At 38.2% G+C, this 21,815-nt stretch overlaps 1 protein-coding gene across 1 annotated transcript in view; it reads right to left on the minus strand.

The window, feature by feature from the left end:
* SYT16 (synaptotagmin 16) overlaps positions 1 to 21,815 on the minus strand; it is a 264,517-nt gene that overhangs the window by 7,696 nt on the left and 235,006 nt on the right. The window contains 4 exon segments of the mRNA XM_033187801.1: positions 4,050 to 4,173; positions 5,275 to 6,765; positions 7,894 to 8,040; positions 8,434 to 8,538. The gene's annotated coding sequence lies outside the window, so the exon portion shown is untranslated.

The following is a 21,815-nucleotide window of genomic DNA, read 5'->3' on the forward strand; positions in this document are numbered from 1 at the left end:
CCATCTGTCCCTGTTAACTATATTCTGCAGTCTCGCTGCATGGCTTAAAATACTTCAGCATAACCTTCTAGTTCTGTCCAATGGCCCTAGTTCATATATCAGCTCTACAGTTTATTTGCTTACTGACTTTGGCCAAGATATTTAACCTCAAAGAGCCTAACTTTTCTTTAACCTTTAAATGGGGGGACAATATCAAACTCATTGAGTTTTACTGGAATTAGAAGAGATGATGTTTAAAAAGCAGTTACTCAGTGCCTGTCGCATGGGCTCATATTTTCTGCTCGATAAATGTTATGTATTATTATTGCAGTGATTTCATTTTGAAATCATAAGTACATATCCTGCTCAGCAGCATTATATTACACCTAGGACATTGGTCCTCTCTTTAGTGCTAAGCACGGGCTGCATGAAGCATTCACAAATGTGTTCAAGAAGGGAGATGGGTGCAAAGTTCAAGGCTATGATTCTGTGCCTTCTGGAGACCTTTGGCTCTGTTGATGTTTAACAATATTCCATCAGCCATCTTTCTTCTCTCTCATAACCCCCTTGCCTAGCACCTTTCTGGATAACATCCTGTATGGTAGCGGAACTCAGTGCCAGGTTTTATCTCCGAATCAATGGAACAATCTGTTTCTTCAGATTTATCATCCACCCCAAGCACAATATTGACTTTACTGGCAGTTTAGAATTACCAACAAGTCCCAGCTCCTAGCAGACTTTCTTATGAACTTCCAGGAATACTGAGAGCCAATGACTTAGAAGACTTTCTCAAGATACTAGCAGCATTGTTTGGTACTAGATTGTATCCATGTCCTTTGGGATAACCCCAAGCACAGGCATGGAATAGTAAAGAAAACCCCACCAGTTCCACAAGCCTACCCTGCTCCCATGGTAATGGTCTCTGAACCAAACAGAACACCATTAAGTTTCCTTACATGCTGTACTAAAGCCAATTGCTGCCGTGATCTGGCTCTGCTAATGATAGAGGCCAAGTGCAGGAGGTTTCTCGGGTAAACGTCGTGATCTTCCACCCCCTAGAAGTGGATTCCTGATTTTGAGGAATGATATTCCCTTTTACCCCATCTTTTACCTTGGAAAGTAGAAATGAATTAGAAAGAAAATTGCTTTCTTGGAACCACATTGCAGTATATGGGTTCCAAGAAATCCATACCTAGAGATATGCTAGAGAGATACTACACCTTCCCTCAATACCCAGGACTGGTACTCAAAGAAAGGACTTTTAATCCCTAACCTATAGATAACAGTGGCCTTTCTAAAAGTACCTGATCTATATCACTCACATTGTCTTCCACTTTGATATCACCACCACTACCACTCCATGCTTCAGTATATTAACAAAAACAACTATCTGGGCCAATGTTGCTTCTGCTATCCCAGAAAGGATAACAAACTCTTATGGATAAAAAACCATAAGATTGAACTAATCTTTAATTTTACTCACTTTAAAACACATGAGGATTTGCCTGGAGCTGGGTGGCTCTCTGCCCTCACTCATGTGGTACCTGATTTGTGTTTCACCTGGAGTAGCTCTAGTGGTGAAATGATTTTCATTCACAGGGTACCTTCTCACTAAAGAGCTATGGGTGCTTCCATGGAAGAGCACATAGCCATACTCTACAGCCATGAAAAAGAATGAAATCATGTCCTTTGCATCAACATAGATGGAGCTGGAAGCCATTATCCTAAGAGGACTAACACATACACAGAAAACCAAATACTGCATGTTCTCATGTATAAGTGGGAGCTACAACGAGTACACATGAACACAAAGGACAGACACAGGGGCCTACCTGAGGGAGGAGGGTGAGGATACAAAAACCACCTCTCAGGTACTACGCTTATTACCTGCTGTTGAAATAATCTGTAGATCAAACCCCCGGTGACACACAATTCGCCCTTGTAACAATGCTGCACATGTACCCATGAATATAAAATAAGTTTTTCCTAAAGAGCTATAGATGCTTCATTAAATTGTGTTATGTTCGAGCTCAAGCAATCTACTTAAGCTTGTAGTCTTATACCACACATTAGATAGCGAGAAAATGAGCCATAAAGCAGTAAAATGAGCAGCACGTGGAGGCAGAATTGAGATTCTAGGCTCTTGAGTCTTGACTCTCTTTACAATATTCCCAACTTTTCTTCATGTTCCTTACTCATGCTCCCTTTTCCTAAGCACTTTGAAAATAATATATACTCTGAAATACACATGCAGAGTAGACTTCCCAACCTCAAACTTGTTCCTCCTGTCCTTCTACGCACCACTGATATTTAGATAACTCTTGTATTTCTACCAGGAAGCCTTCTTGCTGCACTTTACTTTCTGTCATTCTTTTGTTTTCTAAATAGAAGGCTATATTACAATATTGAGCACAATACTGGTTAGCTCTTAGTGCTTTTCAGTAATATCCTTCCACCACCCCTTCACCCCATCTGAGAATTATTGCAGTGAATAGGATTGGCTCTGTTATTAGCCCATTTGCATAAATTTAATTAGAAAAAAAGAAAATATTAAAAAACTGGTGTTGGATTACAAAGGGTAAACATTAATGTATTAACACTATTTCGATAAACAACTTAAAAAGAAAAAGGAAAAAAAAAAAGAATCCACAAGGATTGGCTTCTCCCAAAACTCAAAAGTATCCTTCCTTCGTTTTAGTGCTAAATGGTTGTGGTCAATGTACTCCTACCTCTGCTTCAGAGTTAGCAGTTTTGCTTTTTCTAGGTTTCTGAGGCATATTGCTTTGACAAACAGAGCAATCTGAACTGATTATTCCTTGGCTTTAGAGTTATTGTTGGGATGCCAGCTGACATGAGTCATCAGTAGGGAGCCCAGGTATGGAGGGAAGGGCCTCAACCTCTTGATAAAAGTTTTCAACATCTCTCTGTGCATCAAAGCATCTTCTAAATTCCATGAAGTTTACATGACATAAAACTGAACATAGAATTTTTCACATATACCTAAAAACTTCCAAATAGAGTATATGAGTAAAAAAGACTGAAATTATAATTTGATTTAGTTTTAACCTGCTTGATCTCAGCCTTATCCAAATCTTATACTCCTAAGTGCATGCTCTCTTTATAACCCATTACATATACAAGTGCAGCTGGTGTTCAAATTGATGAGGGTGACTAGATCCTTAAATAAAAATTGGTGTGGAACTCTGTATACATCTCATGGCAGATGACAGTAAATATTATTTGTCTCCTTAGGTTGTTTCTCACCATAAAATACAGTCAGTATGATAAATGAAGGAAGAAGGGTGGATGGTGCTAACGGCTAACAAAACAAACATTTTTGACAGTTCAAATGCTAATCTTTAATGCTTAAAATGATTAAACTACAGATATTTAAATAAGTGGCTACAGAGATCAATAATCTTAAAGTCTCATGGTATTCATAAATCTGTACCACTAGACCAGAATAAATTTTCAAATAGGTTTCTGAATAAAAATTGTCAATTATTTATTTTTATAAAGGGAGGAAAGAAATGGGATGAAATGCAGCATGGTCTATTCTTATAAATTTGATTGTTATTTGCTAGGCTGGTTACCTACGGAAAGGGCACAGGACATGTGAAAGTTACAAATGCTGGAGGGCTGAATACTCACTTAAGATGTATTCAGTCTTGAAAATTGAGTTTAAAATGTTGAACCCTCAGAGGTTTCTATCATCATGACCTTATGCAAATTAAATTTGAAACATCACAATAATCTCTTTCTGCAACTTGGAGAGTTCTCTTCACTTCCTTCATTCAAACAGGCACTCGTGTGCTCAGTAGGCTTCCGCTTGGCATGTTCCCGGAGCCAGGCTACCTAATTTGGCCCGCCCTATTCACATGGGTCTTAGAGAGGAAAATCTGCCAGCCCACAAATGTCCTTTTTACAGAAAACCTCTATTGACTTCTACCCAGCAACCATCTATATAAACAACCCCTTATATTGATCTTGTAAGTTATGGTAATGCTACATTAGCATTCATTTCTCTGGATACATATTTAAACAGTAATTTCTTTTAAGCTAGCAATTACCTGGTAATGCTGAATCAATCCGAAAAGTGTATTTCTAGAACAGTTTCAGAAAATCTGCTGAGAGTTCCCCTTTGCACAGCGAGCATTTCTCACAGCCTCAGGCTCATGAATGGTTACCTGAGATCTTGAAACAAGGAGACAGACACAAATAACATCGGGCGAGTCAGGACTGCACTGACATGAACTGGTTCTCAAGTCAGGAGAAAGCCTGCAACAGGAGGATACTATCTAAGATATTTGAGATGGGGTTGGTCTGGACTAGATAGATAGATAAACCTTCAAACACACACAATCACTTCAGTGTTCTACAGATTTAAGTTTAAACATGAGAAATCTTAACTATCCTAAGAAATTTGGAAATAACTGAATAACTCATCTTACCAGTTATTTACTTGGGAGATTATTTTTGGAAGATTATCAGTACGCTGATTTTAAAAAAAAATCAAGAGTCATTCTTAAGTTTTAATGCCAGATTTTATATAATTTCAGGAAGTATTCCCTCTAAAGTAACAAACCAGGAGTTAACTAAACAGATGAACCCAGTCTTTCTTTGGAATGCACATTCTTTCTCACAAGATTTGAAATCACCAAATGCTACTTTTTCTTTGAAGACGGCATTTCTTTAAAGGGCCATGTTTAACTGCACCTTTTCTACATGGATGTATGCTTACGGATCTCATCATCTTCTAAATTTAGAGAGATGCGCTTTCCAAAGGAAGATAGGCAGCCAATAAGGAGGATCCCATCAAAAGAGAGGTGAGTTACTATGGTTACTTTTCAGGAGGTTGAGTAACAGTGAACGGCTGCTCTTAGCCAAATGGACCCTTTCCAGAGGAGGACCTAAAAAGAATGTTGCTATCCATACGTGTTGATTCAATTAGTCAAGACTACACCATGTCGTTTGAGCTTTAACCACAGGCTTTCTATGGGCGCTTGCTGCTTCCAGCCTAGCCGCATATAAGCAGCCAAGTCAACGGATAAACAAGGACTGAAAACTTCCGAACGCTAACCTGATAGCGAAGAGCAGGGGAATCTTCACCCAAGAACCAATCCCAAGGTTTACATTTAAAAAATCAAATCAGGTCATTTGGGACCAGCAGCTGGACACTCTTCAATGACTGGGGGCGGGGTGGGATCCCGGAACACGTCCGTATCATCCCCCTCAAGGAAAGGAGTCTCTTCTGAGCTCGGAGGAAAGCACCTGGCTGGATGGGTCCAGACATACCTTGCGAGCTGGGTCCACTCACTAGATCGGCGCATGCACCTGTTAGGTAGAGGCGCGGGGTTCGGTGCTCACTTCTGCCTTTGCGGCTGTCACTCTTCAGTCGGGCACTGACAGCGGCAGCAGCGGCAACTGCAGCTCGGCGGGCAGCCCTGGCTCCTGCAGGTCCGTCCCTCCAGTCTCTGAAGCGCCTCTCACTCCGGGTTCGCAGCTCTAGGCGGGCGCGCAGCTGTTCTCCGCTCGCATTGGACCACAGGGAGCAGATGTTACCCGGTTGCTAGGAGCGTTGCTAGGAGGCGATGACGCCCCTCCACAGCTCGGGAGCAACTTTCCTGTAGGTCGAGTGCGCTGGCGGGGGCTGCTGGGAGCAAGGTTGAGAGCTGGAACGCCGAGGGGCGGCGAACAAAGAGCCCGACAGAGGGGTCCCGACTGCGCTCGCTTAAGTTGGGGCCGGCGGAGTGGACTGGGAGGCTGGGGCAGGGCGAGAGCCACGGGCCCGGGTAGGTGAGCGGCCCCGCGCCTCCACCGGCAGGTCACTCGCTGCAGGCCTTGGCTCGATGTCCCCTACGGAGGTTGGGTTTGGGGAGAGGGGTGGGGCGGCACTTTCATAGACTGAGGAAGCAGCAGGGTTTGGCTCAGTGTTGTTGTTGTTGTTGTTGCTGTTGTTGTTGTTGCTGTTGTTGTTGTTGCTGCTGCTGTTGTTGTTTTAGACCCCGATGCTTCCTCTGGGATACTCTTCGCCTTGGAGCAGGGCGCTGAGAAGGGAGAACCGGATGAGTTCGTGGGTGTGACTAGGGGTGAGGCGTTTGGGGATGAGCAGTACGGGATCTTCTGCCTTCTGGGACTCTCCTCCCTAGTATGTTCGTGTTTGTGTCTGCAGGTTTGAGCACTTGATAGATTCTGAGGAGGGATATATTAACTAATTCATAAAAATCAGCCCAGAGTCTCATTCCTTTTGGCGTTGTCTTTGGCTACCTACTGGCAGGGTGCCTCAGATTAAGTAAAAAAAATGTTCTTGTGGTCTAAAACACGTCCTTCACACAATTAGAAAGTCTTCATTTTGGTCCAATAGCTAATTAAAACCTCAGGCCAACATGTAAACTTCTTTAAAATGAAAATGCAGAAGAGCAAAGGTATTTTTCACAAAGGAGACTAGAGGTGTGCTTGTTTTAGCACTTTAGTATACTTTAGTGTACATGTACACTTTAGTATAAATTTACCCAATTGGTTGCATCATTTTTCATATCTCACTCAAGCTGTGTTTTTATGTTTTACATTGCTTTTGTTGTGGTTGTTAAATAGGGCTGTTTTCTTGGGGATGGGGGATAATTAGAACATCAAAGTGGGCAATTTGGGTAGCCAGTAAGCCAAATTGAATAAGGGAAGATGAAAAATCTAGTAGAGAAATGTTGCCCAAAGCTATCTTCAGAGGGAGAATCGCACCAAAGAAGAGACACATCACTTCCCTGGTTCCCTGTAGAGTCATGCCAGGACCTGGAAGGAAGAGAACACTACTGGGAATTAATTAGAAAGAAAAGTTGCCGTCTTTGGAGCCAGGGCAGGGCTGCTGTGCAGTGTTACATTGATTCCTGTGGTGGCTGGCCGTCTGTCAGGCTGAAGGGGCTACACCAGTGGCCCCACCACTCTCAGGTCCCCCTGCTTGCTCTCTCTCAGCACCTACTGAACACCTGCGGCAAAGCTAACAGTTTGTTAGCCCTAAGATTTAAAAAGCTGGCAACCTAAAATTGAACTGTCTGAAGAAGTAATCATAAGCCACAGTGGTTTGAAGATCTGATGATAAAGTTTCAGCTATCGGGTATGACAGCAGGCTTTGGGATGGGTACACTTCAAATCCAGGAGATGGTCTTAGCCAGAAGTACACCACTGCTACTTCCTTCTTAGTTGGAATAAGGGCAAGATGCAGCTGATATCTCAATCAGCCTTGTCTTCTCGTCCATTTCATCTCAAAACACTCTCCTCCTCGCTCTTTAAGGTCCAGTCACGCTGGACTTTTTTCAGTTTCCTTGAATATGGAAGGGTCTCACTTGCCTAAGGTATTTTGTACATGCTGTTTCTTCTTTCTTAATGTGCCTGCCTTTTACCTGGCTCACTCCTACTCAGCTTTCACGTCTCAGCTTAAATACCACTTCCTCATAGCAGCTTCTCCTGACAGCCTCCCACCGACTATATTAGCCCCTTAATTACGTTCCCAATTCACCCTACCAATCCTATTTCACAATATTCATCACACCAGATTTTAAGCTAGTGCACCTGGTTAACACTGTGTCCCCAGTGTCTAGCACACAGTGCCTGGTACATCAAAGGTAACCAAGAACACATGGGAATAGATGAGTCCACCTACCTCGTTTGAGGTCCCTGTTTTCACCTCAGCTACGTAGCTATCAGTTCATGAACTTACACTAACCTTGAAGGCAGCCACTAGTTACTGTCTTTACAGTTACTCAAGCACAAGAGGGGGGCTGGGGGAAAGTCTATTATACAGAAAATAGTTTTATTCCCTTAACGAGACATTGTGTTTATAAAGCGACTTTTTTTTCCCCCTTTTCAAAACATCTTATAAAGGTCACTACCGGCATTTTAATAGCATTGGGAAATACTCACCTAAAGTCATTTATATTTTTTCCTAATTCTCATCTTTCCACACCCTGTAAAGTGGTTGTGAGTCCTCTGAGATGAACTGTTTCATTTTTCCTTAAAATACTCCTCTACCTCAGGTAAAAGCAGCCTCCATAATCACATGCTATACCTCTAGGGAGAAAAAAATGTATTTGGGAGCAGCTAGCTAATTTGACCAGTATGGACGGTATGTCTAGTGTTATACTTTATCTGAATAGCCTAGGAAATCTTTTCTATTGTCAGTTTAACTCAACAAATAATTGCCAAATCCCCTCCTCCTCTGGGACTACCTCAAGATATAACAGATGTTGGAAGACACAAAAGAAAGGTCAAGGTAATCCAAGATCACAGGATTCCTTGATGGCATAACTGGAATTAGAAAACAGGTATGATTTTCATCTTGACTAGGTTATTTATGTCTGCAGATAGAATTTGATAAATTCTGCAATTATCCTTGTAAGATTAGAATCTTTCATTAAACAATTTTGGATTTTAAAATACATATTAAAATTCCATAAAACCTACCTTAGAATTTATCCAACTTCTAATCTTCTCACCACTCAATCTTGTCCCTCCTTGAGATGACCATAGGTATAATGCCAATCCTGTCTCCTACTTCTTATCTGTTTGCTGAAAAGAATCAGATGTTTTGTTACGTAGTGGAATGCACATTAAAATTTATCAGCACTGTGAAATGTCACCCAAGCTTCCCCTTGAGCCATATTTCTGAATCTTTCTGGAGCAACCCCAGGGAAACTATAAAGAGACGATGAAGCTTACAATACATATCATGTGATTTGACTTATTTGACTTATCAATAAAATGCTACACAGGATTTTTCAACTACTACAAAAGACAAAAAGAACCAAAGAACCAGTCATAGATGGCTATCTCAATTATTTTAACATTTCAGCATGGGTAAGCCTGTGTTGAAGCAGTGTCACAAGATAGCAATCATTTGCCAAGTTTAAGCTTTCCAGATGACATACTCTAAGATTCATATATGGAAAAATGTTTCCTCTGCATTATTCTTCCTTTGCTTATAGTTATATTTGCTTTAATGTTTCCAGTATGCCATATATGTATCTACTAGTGTACATACACACGTAGAAATGGTCAACCTTGCTCAACTCATTGCCCTGTGGCTTTGGAAATATGAACTCAAATGGTCTTTCTCTGCAACAATGCTCCTTCACAGTGTTGAAATGGTCTAAATCTAAGGTGACTATGGATGTACAAGTAGAAGTAGAACCCTTAATCAGCCGATAGAGTTCTAGTGCTGTCGTGGGTGAGAAGGAACTTAAGCAACCAATAAGTTTGCCATTGGCAAGCTTTTCATAAATAATCACCAGTACCACAATATTTCAAATACTTTTTTTTAAATGTAAGCATGCCAGATACTGACTTAACAAGAGTCTTACCGATACTGTTTCATTTTCTTGGGTATACAAATAAACTACAATTCCTAGCCTTCTTAAATATAGGTGGAGCCATTGGACTAATTCTGGTCAATGGAGTTTGGGCAGAAGTGAAGAGTGGCACCTCTAAGCCTGTCGCCTAAAACACATCATTCGATCCTCATGTCTTTTCTTCCTCCCCCATTTGTATGGCAATACATTCCTTCAAAGTCCATAAGGACTCTGAATGACTAAATCACAAAAGAAGACTCAACCCCTGAGATACTGCTAGAAAGAAAGCTGATTGGCCAAAAACATCCCAGATTAGGGAGAAATAAACCTTTCTTGTGTGAATCAACTGACATTTTGGGTTATTACAACAGGTAACATTACCTCAACTAATACAGAATTTTAAAATTGTTTAAAAATTGTCACTGAATCATCTATAGAATTTTTTCTCTATGCTTTTCTGTTTGGGGGATGTCAGCCATGTTTTGAGTGCTATGTAGGTGTCTGAATATAATAGCTCAGCTCCCTCTACTTCTAGCTTGTTGCATCTGAGCCTTGCAAACTTACGAGAACTGGGTATTCATAGAGGGGAAAGTGTTCTGGACAAGAGCTTCTCTAATGAGGAATTGCATACACTTTTCTACATGAACACCTACACTTTGCATTTGGCCTTCTCAGAATCCTCTTTAGATGCAATTTAATTAATTCAGGTGATCCTTACATTTATACAGCTCCTTACCTGATGTTCAAGCCAGCATTTGAACTGATATATGTTGATTTGTATATGTGTTCACCATAAAAGCCTACAGCACCCTGAAACCAAATGAACTGTATGGATCATACATGTAATGCTTATAGTTCTAAAATATATGTCTGCAGTTGGTATGGTTTTGAAGTTAATGGCTTTTGTATATACTAAAATAAGCAGTATCATCCAGGCCCATAAGATTTGCATGTTGATGCTGCAAAACTGTATCCTTTTTTAACATAAAAAATTTTCACACATGTACATATAAGCCATCTGCTAAAACTTTATTGATAAAACCAGTAGCAGCAGTTTTACAAAATTGGAATGATTTTCAGTTTTCATGAACTATCATGAATTCAGTTGCAGCAGACATTTTATACAAACTGGGGCTAATGCTTCTTCTATGTTTCTGTTTTAAACAAAAAGCAATTAGAATTTATCCTCATGCATTTAAATATCTAATACAGAAATAGTGTTTAGACTGCATAAAATATGCTTTCCAACATCACTGTGAGACTGAACATCTGCCTTAAGTATTATTTGCACAAGAAAAACATTATAATTCTTCTAATCATGAATTTATTCCTTGTCACAGGTAAAGTTTTACATTTTCTAACATTTTCAAAGGGCGTTTCTAACAAAAAAAGTATTGACATTCAAAATTTCACTGATTGGTCTTGTTTAAACACAATACATAATAGTGGATAGTAATACATTAAAACCATTATTATGAAATCTTAAAGACTACAAAAGGTAGAAAGGTATTCTAGTTTTTAACAATTAAAAAACTTCCACACCTTTTCCTATACACAAATTATCCACTGATAGAAGTAAATTTAGAAATAGGATGGGTCATTACATTCTACAGCTGTTTGTTCTGGTAACAGCTAGTGATACATTCATGCTTCTTTAATAAGAGACACCATGAATCAATAAGTCATACTATGAGAAACACAAGGACACCCACATGGAATGTTCTGAAGATTGTCAGAAGTTTCTAAAATAAGGGTTCAATTCTTCTGAGGAGAAATTTTTTCTCTCTCTCTCCCTCGAACCTCTGGACCACAGAGGAATTCTCTACTGGAAAACTAGAGGAGGAACTATAATAGCATTCAGGTCTGAAAATGCCTGTGAAACACTGGGAGAGGACTGGGTGGCTTCTACCTTACAACTAACAAAACTGGCCTTGAACAATCAATTTGCCAAGAAATTCTTCTAGTGACTTAGAAATCTAGAGGAAGACCAGATTTTATACTAAACCATGTTATACTTAACTATCCACAAAAGTGAAATTTATAAAATTATTGACTGCCTTTGACAACCACCAAAATTCAGCACAGTCTCGTACATATCAATAATGTATTAAAGTAAGCACAGAATAGAAAAAAGTACATGTTTACAAGGTTAATACATCTGCAGCATCCAGCTGTGAGTAGAATAGTAATACAAAGCACATTCCCTGCTAAGAACAGTGTACTCCATGTAGGGTAAAATCTCCTGAAAATCTCCTAAAATAGTTACATATGTTCAAAATGAATGAATCATTCACATTTACATTTTTTTCATGAAAGTTCTTCAAGGACACCCATCAAAAGTTGAGATATAAAGGAAAACCAATAAAATATTTTAGAACAACAGAGCTGCACACAGTATGCATATGGTGAAACATAAATGTGTGAATATGAACAACTGTTTCAGATGCCATATGAAGACCAAAAATATTGAGAAAGTCAGATTTATCTTGCACTGTGAACACAAATAAAATATTGCTATGAAATCTTGGATGTACCTTAAAAATGGTGTTTTAAATCTTTACTTTTTCTGGGAGACAATAAAAGGGCGTTTATGAAGAAAATGATTATATGAGTGAGGAAAGTCACTTGGGAGGGGAGAGATGGGCCAGATTGATTCTTCAAAACAAAAATGATAAAGTAGATTGAAGGACCTTTTTTGGCAGGGGAAGAATTTTTCTAAGTACTGTATTCAAATCCACTTTGTAGGGGAGGAAAAGCTATTCCATGTAATACTTTGCCTGTATTCAAAGTCAGATTGTTCTAAAGAAAGGTCTGCATTCTACTCAAAGGTTGGTGGACTGGCTGAAAACGTGGATTTGCAATTTGTTATATGATCAGTGTTTGAACAAAAAAATTAGAATCCAATTTTTCTAGCATCTCAGAGATAGAGCGGCTAAAGACCATTCAACTCTAACTTGTATTCAGACAAATTACTGACATTCTATGAATATGGCCCACTGATTGGCAGAGCTCTAAAAGTGTCAATTACTTTGATATATTGACATAAAGAGTTGATATGACCTTCATATAAAAATAACAAACTATCCTACAGTCTTCAAAAACACTGCAAGTCTTCAAAAATTCAGCAAAATGTCTTTCCATCTATCATCTTGTCATACTTATGGCCATGATAGATAGTGGAGTCTCAAAATTTTCATTATATTAATGAAGGAATGAATGAATCCTGTTCCTACAACCACCTGGTAAAAATAGGTAAAATGAGTATTATTATTCCCATCTGATAGATGCAACAATGAAGGCCTGAAGAAATTGTGACTTGATATTTTAGAGCTCATTAGTGGAAGATTTGATATGAGAGCACAGGCCTCATCAACTTTAATCCAATATTCTTTACACAACTATACCTTTATCTCTGGAATAATGCCAGGTTCTGCAAGTTGCTATAGCTACAAAGCAAAGGGCAGTCAGAAGACATATAGTCTCAAAATGTTTCTCAGATACAAATCATTGGCCAGGACTCCCCCTTCACCCGGAATGACTATCAGTGTTATCCTTCCAACACCCATCTACTTGTTCATGCAACCTATACATTAGCATGGGTTATCTTTTCATTCAGAATTCAGAGCTGCTGTGTGAGCCAGATGCTTACATACCATTTTTAATTGATTTGTACAATTAACTATGATGGAGCACAATCACAAAGTTTCCTTTCTCTTGGCAGGAGTGGTAAATGTAAAGTCATATAAACTAGCAACAGAAGGTGATTTTCTATCATGAATCAGTAATAACACAATTAGCACTTTTTATCGACAGATATTTAACTCATTGCTCAACAAAAGAAGACACTACAGAGTCACTAAATTTGGGATCACGTCTTCGTAACCTTCAGAACTTTTGGTTTAGATTCCAATGGAGGGAAAAACTCATAGATAGGGTAATATAAATTATGAAATTATTAGATTTTTTCATAAATCTCCTCCTCCAATGTAAAACAAGCTCAATATCATATAGGTGAAATTTATTCTAGACTGGAAGTTGCTACATTTTATTTGATGGATCATATAAAATATATGAAGCCTTTCCTGAGAGCATGCACTTTAATAAAATTTGCCATAGCAACTGGAACTAGAAATAAAAGCAAATAGGTCATAAACGGTGATACAACCAGACAATGAAATATTATTCAGCACTTAAAATAAATGAACTATCAAGCCCTAAAAAGACATGAAAACTTACATGACCATCCCTAAGTGAAAAAAAAAAAAAACAATCTGAAAAGGCTACATACTGTATGACATTCTGGAAAAGGCAAAACTATGGGGACAGTACACAGCCAGTAGATGCCAGGGCTTAGGTGGGAGGGAGGAATGAATAGGCAGAGCACAGAGGATTTTTAGGGCAGTGAAAATCTTCTGTATGATCCTACAATGATGAACACACATCACTGTACATTGGTCAAAACCCATAAAATACACAACACCAAGAGTGAACCTTAATATGAACTATGCACTTTGGGTGATAATAATATGTCAATGAAGGTTAATCAGTTGTAACAAGCATACCACTGTGGTATTCAAAATGTTCACGGGGCAGAAGGTTGTGTTTGGAGTATATGAGAACTCTCTATATTTTATGATCAATTTTGCTGTGAACCTAAAACTCTAAAAAATAAAATTTATTAATTTCTTAAAAAGTAGATCTCAAAGACCAGCTTTTGCCTGAAAATGTAGGTCAAATCTTATCCCAATACTGTAACAGAAAATATTGTAACAGAAACCTCTGTCATAATAAGGTACACAAATACTAATTTCTTATTCACAAACTTAAAATCTATACTGAAATTAAGTTTTAAAATTCTGGAAAGGACTTTGTACTTCACAATAAAATTGAATTTGCGGCTGCATTCATATGGTGGCATAATAAAAGACCATATTATAATTTGGTAGAGTTGTGAATTAATAAAGATTATCATAACCCACAAGGAAATATGGCATAATTAGGAAGCTTTGGTCAAGGCATTGGCTATAAGGAACTTGACAAAGAAACACTCTCAAAAAAAGAAACATGGCCCTAGAATGCAACTATCTTAAAATAACTTACATGAAAATATCTTTTAATGTACATGTTCCTCACTTAATCAGAGTTTTTACCAGCCGGCTTCTGATATTTCTTCTTAAACATCAAGGTTTTTATTAAACAAGATATGTACTTTTTTTATTATGGACTATCAACTGGGCAACACGAAAAACTTGCTTTCAGTAAGAATTTTTAGGCCACCAAAGATTTTGCATTAATTTGCATGGACTAAGACATGTCTAGTAGAATGATAACCAATCCATTGGAAAAACTCCTGCTTTAAAAATGGGTTGAGTCTAGGAAAAAAGTATTGGTCTATCTGCCAAATTAGGGACACTCCCAATGTTGACCTTTACCTATTTCATAAGCATACCCCAAATGTATTCAGTTTTTAAGACTAGTTTTAGGCACAGAGAGGTAAGCAGGGCTCTTTGTTTAGGTTGTCACCTCCTTTTCTGGAGGCTACTGTTTCCAGTTCACTCTTTCAAAAAGCAAAGGGTAGCAATGCCTTTGACTATGAAAACACAGAGCTTGTAAGAAATGTGTCAAGTTTGTACAGACCTAGCATTCCAGGGTCTCACTTACTGTCTTGCAAAGGGCATTCAGTATTTAATTATAAAAGTCAAAAATACTAACTATCCTATTTGATGCCATAACGCTTTTCACTGCTGGAATGGAATGATGCATTTCCTCCCCCAGATACAAAACATATCCATTTATATGGAATGGAAGCATAGACTGACAAACAAGTGTCTCTATTTCTTAATTAGAGACAGGGTAATAACTTTCACCTTCCCTAAATCCTCTGCCTTTCAAAGGGGGAAAGAGACAATTACAGAAAAATACATTAAGCCAAACATTCAAGCTTAATAAAATATCTTGTTGTTTACCTAGATTACTTATCAGAATCTAGTTTTTATAAAGAATATTTAGAAACAACAACAAAAAAAAAACTGTCAAACTGTTTTATCCAACTGCCATTCTCCAACCCCTAACCCTGAGTCTGGAACATTTACACTTTAAAAAGTCTTGGTTTTTGTGGGGTTTTTTTGAGACAGAGTCTCACTCTGCTACCCAGGCTGAATGCAGTGGCATGATCACGGCTCACTGCAGCCTCGAGCTCACAGGTTCAAGTGATCCTCCCACCTCTGCCTCCTGAGGAGCTGGGACTGTAGGCGCACACTACCATACCCGGCACATTTTTGGTATTTTGTAGAGACAAGATCTCACTATGTTACCCAGGCTGGTCTAGAAATCCTGGACGCAAGCTGTTCTCCCATCTCGGTCTCCCGAAGTGCTGGGATTACAGGTGTAAATCACCATGCCCAACCTATAAAGTTCTTTTTGAATGAATAAATTTTGTATAAAACAAACAAACAAAATCCCAGCAACTAGATACTTCCGGGGGAAACGAAGTAAACAAAAATAATGCATAAATATGGCAATACAATGGGAAGTCAGCCTTTTCATCATCCTCAAAATAAAACTGGTAACACTGTCACCCGAAGCCATAAACTAAAAATTCCCACCGAGAAAGCTTAAGGCAGCATTAGTGAGCAATGGAAAGCAGTTAGCAATTTAGCAGCTTCATTCCAAGAAGGGCCTCAGAGCCCCATGACTGCCTATGAGCTTGTTCTATAAAGCCTCGAGCTGTTTCACAGGTTCCACAGTGGATATAAATAAGGTGATTGTTGTGTGTGTGTCTAGGATACAGTTTTGTGACCCAAGGGAAACAAAAACAGTCAAAGCACCATAGGAGAGGAAACTCCCTCTGAGCCTGCAGGCATCCCCAAAGCCCAAACAAAACCCAAATAGGAACTCTTCAGAGAAAACTTTCTATGATGCAGAGAAAAATCAATGTGGAAAAAATGTCCAAAATGGAAGAGGACAGGCCTGGAGTGTTATCGTTGATTCTTTTTTTAACTTTACACCTGAATATTAGAAAGAACTTTATAAAGGGTATATTCCTGGGTGTCCTCTCATTCTTCTTTAGCAGAACCAAGACTTCAAGCACATTTTTCTATTTTAAAAAACTTCCAAAGATGATGATTCTCTGACACCCCCACCCCCACCAATTCCCCATATAATGCAACCAAGGCTCACTGCCAGTCCAAGGCTTCCTAGACGCTTGCCCCAATAAATTCAGCCAATGTTTCACCTTCCAATACTCACAAAAAGGAACTCTACTGTTTATGGCACATAGTTAGACTAACTTAACAATTGTATATTGGTAAGCATTATTGTATAATGATGACTAACTGCTTCAATGTGCACTCACAGCACTCCAAAGAGATTTAAGTTCTGTGCCAGCCCAAATAGCACAGGGCTAGACAATGAATAAATTTTGAATTAATGAGAAACAACCTTCACACAATTCTCCAGACTTGATTAGGGGGATGCTCTGAAATCTATCCATGTGGTCAAGAAGAGAAAGTGTGCACCATCCCCCTGGTTAGAACTTCTGGATCATTGTTACTAGAAATCTCCACAGCCTTCTTACCTACCATCTAACTCCTTCACCTTCCCTACATGTTTAATTATTCCCTACTAAAGGCCCTAAGCTAAGTGATTCTCCAATGTCTTCATGTTTCTCCTTAGTTGGGATACCTAGGAATCAAAACAATGCTTTGGCAATTTGATTATATCAGGAGTGTAGCCTCGCACTTCCCCTTCCCAGAATCATGTTTAGTTTAAAACCACAAGTAGCACATGACTGATTCATGGCACCTGGTTACACTAAACTTGAAGTGGTTTTCTCATGAAGACTTCTATAGATTAAATGTCAACAAAGATTTTTCTAAATTCTCCAGAAACTTGAGAACAAGCCACTCTTAAAACCCATTTTAAAAAGTAGTATCAACTAAATGTCTTTCATTATGATCTCATAAGGGAAACAGTGATAATTTGTTCTGAATAGAGCATTCCAGTTGAACAGATAAGTTTTGAGAGCCATGTTATGAGAGTATTTTTAAATGTTTGCCTATCAGGATATAAAATGGATATGCAATGTAGGTTTCAAAGAAAGTGTTATCCATTTTTAAAAGAGTGTCAGTGAAGTATCACATCATTTATTTTACTTTTCTGGATCACAGTTGAAATATGCAGTCAAACTGCCATTGTCACCAACTCTTTTGATGAAGGCGACAAGGTGCCTTGTCCATTTATGAATAAGAGAGCTGGAGACAAGGAGAGGCTTTGTTTGTGACCGATCAAAAGGTACACACAAACCATCAAGGATGTGTACTCCCTCCAAACTAAGGGGATAAATGCAAAGACTTGGTTCTACCACAGTTGGACTCTGTTAAGGCTCAATTTCCTCCACATACCAGGCTTATCTCTGATTAGGCTGTCCTGATGAAGCCTCCTTTATTTACAAATCCAGCCTGGCTTCATGAGCCTATCCTTTTTACAGTATCTGAAAGTCGGTTTTTGTTTTTCTCCAGTGTTACAATAACTTTTGCTAGAAAGAGAAGATACATCTTAAATATTTTCTTTTTCAAGCATGACTGTGAGGAGGAACTATGGAATGCTAACTACATGCCCAGCTCTACGTTAGGCACGTTACGTCTGTGGTTTCACTGATACGTTTTCAGACACCTAATGAGGTAGGTAGTATTTCCATTTTCCAGTTGAAGAAACCAGGACACAGGCTTGCTAAGTAATTTTCTTAAGGCCCCACAGCAGAGTTTCATGTAAACCCAGGCTAGGATCACAGTTTGTGCCAACTTCACTGTGCTATGCCAATCTCATTGTCTTAGGACAGTTTCGTTTCTCTCATCTTTAAATATTTTTCAGAATTCTCCAAGTTTTAGAAAAGTGATAGCTAGTTGATCGGATACGTTGTTTGGTTTATTAGTTTACTCGCCTTGCGTACTGCTCCCTGGAGGATTCTAAATGTATCCAGCACATTTATTTATTCTTTAATTCTTCCATTGGTGTGCTGTATGACCTTTTTATTTTGTTGTAGATGACTTTGCCCAGATGAATAATTTTTAAGATAAAAATACTTTTACCATTTCAGGATTATCCATCATTTGCTTGGTTCTTAGATCAAATACAATAGAATGTTCTTTAACCACAGTTTCCTCAAAAGTAAAAGGAGATACCACATGCATGTTCCGGTCCTGTTTCTTTATCAGTAAAGAATATACCTCTATCTGGTTTTATGACATTTACAAATAATTATTTCCTACTCACTTTTCTGCTTTTAATATACTAAGTCCTCTGCTGCAAAGGGATAACCAGGTTTTTAGGAAACCCACAGTGATGTCCACACCGAATCATCAATTAAATCAAATTGGTGGCTATCAGAGGAGCACCTTTATTTAACCTAATGCTAGTTTCTACTTAAATAGTACTTCCTCTGGAAAGAAAAGAATTTTGGTTCTCAGATAAGATCATCTAAAGCACGGTGACTGCCCAAGAGGTAATGGTAACTTGTAAAATATTATGAAATCTACACATTGAAAAGGCAGAAGCTGTGTTTCAGGCTCACTGGCACCTAGGACTGTGGAGAATATTGACATTCGATGTCAGTTAATTTTCAATGAAGGATGTCAGAATTAATAGTGCCTAAAGTGAATGACTGTGCAATGCCATACTCTTTTCCCTCTCACAAACACGGTGATGATTCTTTCCCTGATTTCATGCAGGTGGAATGCCGAGTATAATACATCCACAGGCATTACAAATTCTTCTTATGTTAGGGAAGGCAAGACACCCCCACCTCCAACAGTTATGCGGCATCAGCAAAAACAGAGTCCAAAACAACTGTGCATCACACTGGGAGCCAGTGAAGGAGAGGGAACGGAGAGCAGGTGTTCGGCTGCCTGGTGAATGGTCCATTTAAAAATTCAACAATAGTCAGAGGGGAACAGGGAGTACAACAGCCACCACCGTAATTGGTGAAATCAGGATTTCTCAATTCAGTGTAAACTCACATCCTAGAAGAAGGCACACTATAAAGCAGATTTCCATCAACCCAGCACATCATTTACTCTTAACAATATTATTTTAAAAGCCTGCTCTTCAGGCAAAATCACTGAAAGACTTACTCAAGCAACAAAAACCAGTGCTGCTTCAATGTCAAATCTCCCTATGAGATATTAATCATTAGCCGGAAGAAATAGGCAAAAGCAGTTTTTTTTTTTTCACTGCAGAACCAACTAATTATCTTTCATAACTCTTTTGAAAACCAAATGTAAAAGCTCAAGTGAAAAACATGTTAAATGCATTTGTGTCTAGACTATGCCAAGAAAATAAGGGAGTTTAAGTGCACAAAATCAAAAGATCTTACTAAACTAGAATTTCAAATCAAGGTAAAAAAATCAGTCACATATTGTTATATATCTTGTCTTCAGCATTTTAGATTTATACAATCAGCTGAGGGTGAATGTTGCTGTATATTCAAGATGTACATGCATCCTATTTGGTGAGTAGCACCAACACAGTAAAATTATAAAAATAAAAAATGCTTTTCAGGCATTCCCTCCCTTAAAATGCTGCACATTCCTGTAAACTGTATCATAAACAGACCATTGGAAGGCAGATCAAGCACACAAATATCTTCACTATACCAGCAGAAAACCTTCAAAATGGGTGGGTCTTGGGAACAGAAAATGAAGTATAGGTGATTATTGGGTACCATGAAACAAGGATGCAGCAGCAGGAAAATATGAGAAGGAAAAATTCAGGGCTGTCTGTACAATATATACAGATTTTTTTCAAATGTAAATTTTAAAATGAATGCTGCTATTATGTTACTGCATAAAGGAAAGCATAGCGAGGCTGTTCTACTTCCCTTTAAACACAGGGCATAAAGAGATGTGAAAAGCCAATTCTTTGTGCTGCTACTTAATCAATCGCACTCAGTTCTACTCAATGACTTAGCCACGCTGCAAAGACCACTCAGCAGTTAATGGATATAATGCTGGAAAAGCACTCTGAGCTCTCCCAAAGAAAGGTAGGGTAAAAACCCAGAGGAGCATGGTTTTATTACATATTCCTAATAACTGAGCAGTCATATATATGAAACTCCCATGACCTGAAAAGTGATTAAGGTATTAATTTATTTGGCAAATTCTCATTCTTCCATATGAAATCATTTCATTCAAAGACGGAACCGTGAAAGCATAGTAGAGTTATCCTGTGCCCTAGTCTGGTCTTGTCAGGATAACCATTACACACTGTAAGGAATAAATATGTTCTTCAAGTGTTACAGCCTACGCTTACAATCTGTCAAAACGTGGAGCTGAGGAGGAGTTATGTGTTTTTAACTGTATACAGCCATCACTAGCTATCACTCTTCCCACAGACAGGAAAAAGTCCACAATGAAACATAGAAACTAAAAATAGGTGACTGAGCAATTGCTCAGAAGAGCTGCACATTGAGCGCAGGGATTAAATGTACATACATTCTTTCCCTATTTTTTTATTAAAGCCAATTTAAAGTAATTGAAATTAAGGGCCCAGACCTAAGAATAAGGAAAATAAACATGCACTGCATAAATATGTAAAAGTAAGTCACAAGTAAAATCCCATGCTCATAACCATACAAGATCAGTGTTCTGAGTGGCACATGCCCAGACTGCAAGTAGTGACTAATATATGTTGCTGCAAATGCCATAAAAAATGACAGTTATAGGCACTTCAAATGCTCAAAGAAAAACTTAATGTTATTCCACACAAGCTGAAAATATTTCTCCATTCACAGGTATTATAACATGTTCACTTTGAAGAGTCAATCAAATCAATATTTATTAAAGACCCACGGTGTACAATTCACTATGCTCTAGTGATGGAAAATACTCAATTTAAAAAGAGCATGATTTACATGCAGTACATTCAAAATATTAATATATGAGTATATATAATTGAACATAGAAAAAGTTTAATCCAAAAGAACACCAGAATCAGAAAAATCAATAAATCTATAACTGAAATAGTCTTGTTTTTTGTTTTCTTCTTATTCTGTAAGAACTTACTGGGTGAGAAAGACAGCATAAAAACTTTGAAAGTTACAAGTTTGAAATCTTACATATTCAAAAGGAGACAAGTTGTCTTAAAACAGTAGTTTCTGAACTCTTTTCTTGCTTCAAAATGATTCATCTAACCAAATCTCATAGAAACCACAAAATATAAGATAAAAGAGGTATTTAATTAATATAAATTTATTTTAAAAGTGCAAGTTTATAATATTTACTCATTAGGTAAATAGGCTTCTTTGATAAAGAGAAAAATGTGAAATAAGAGTTTATGGATTAGAGTTAGATTCTTCTATGAGGCTCAGCATCTGATTCATTTCTATATTTTGGAGTTTTTTGTACCATATTAAGAAAATTCTGATTCATCCACCTAAATGGTTGCAAATAGTAACATTTAACAGCTCCCTTGCAATCTCAGGTTACTCTTCAAGCAAACAGA

This window comes from Trachypithecus francoisi, unplaced genomic scaffold, assembly GCF_009764315.1.
Source record: "Trachypithecus francoisi isolate TF-2019V2 unplaced genomic scaffold, Tfra_2.0 Lachesis_group3, whole genome shotgun sequence".
Classification (NCBI taxonomy): domain Eukaryota; kingdom Metazoa; phylum Chordata; class Mammalia; order Primates; family Cercopithecidae; genus Trachypithecus; species Trachypithecus francoisi.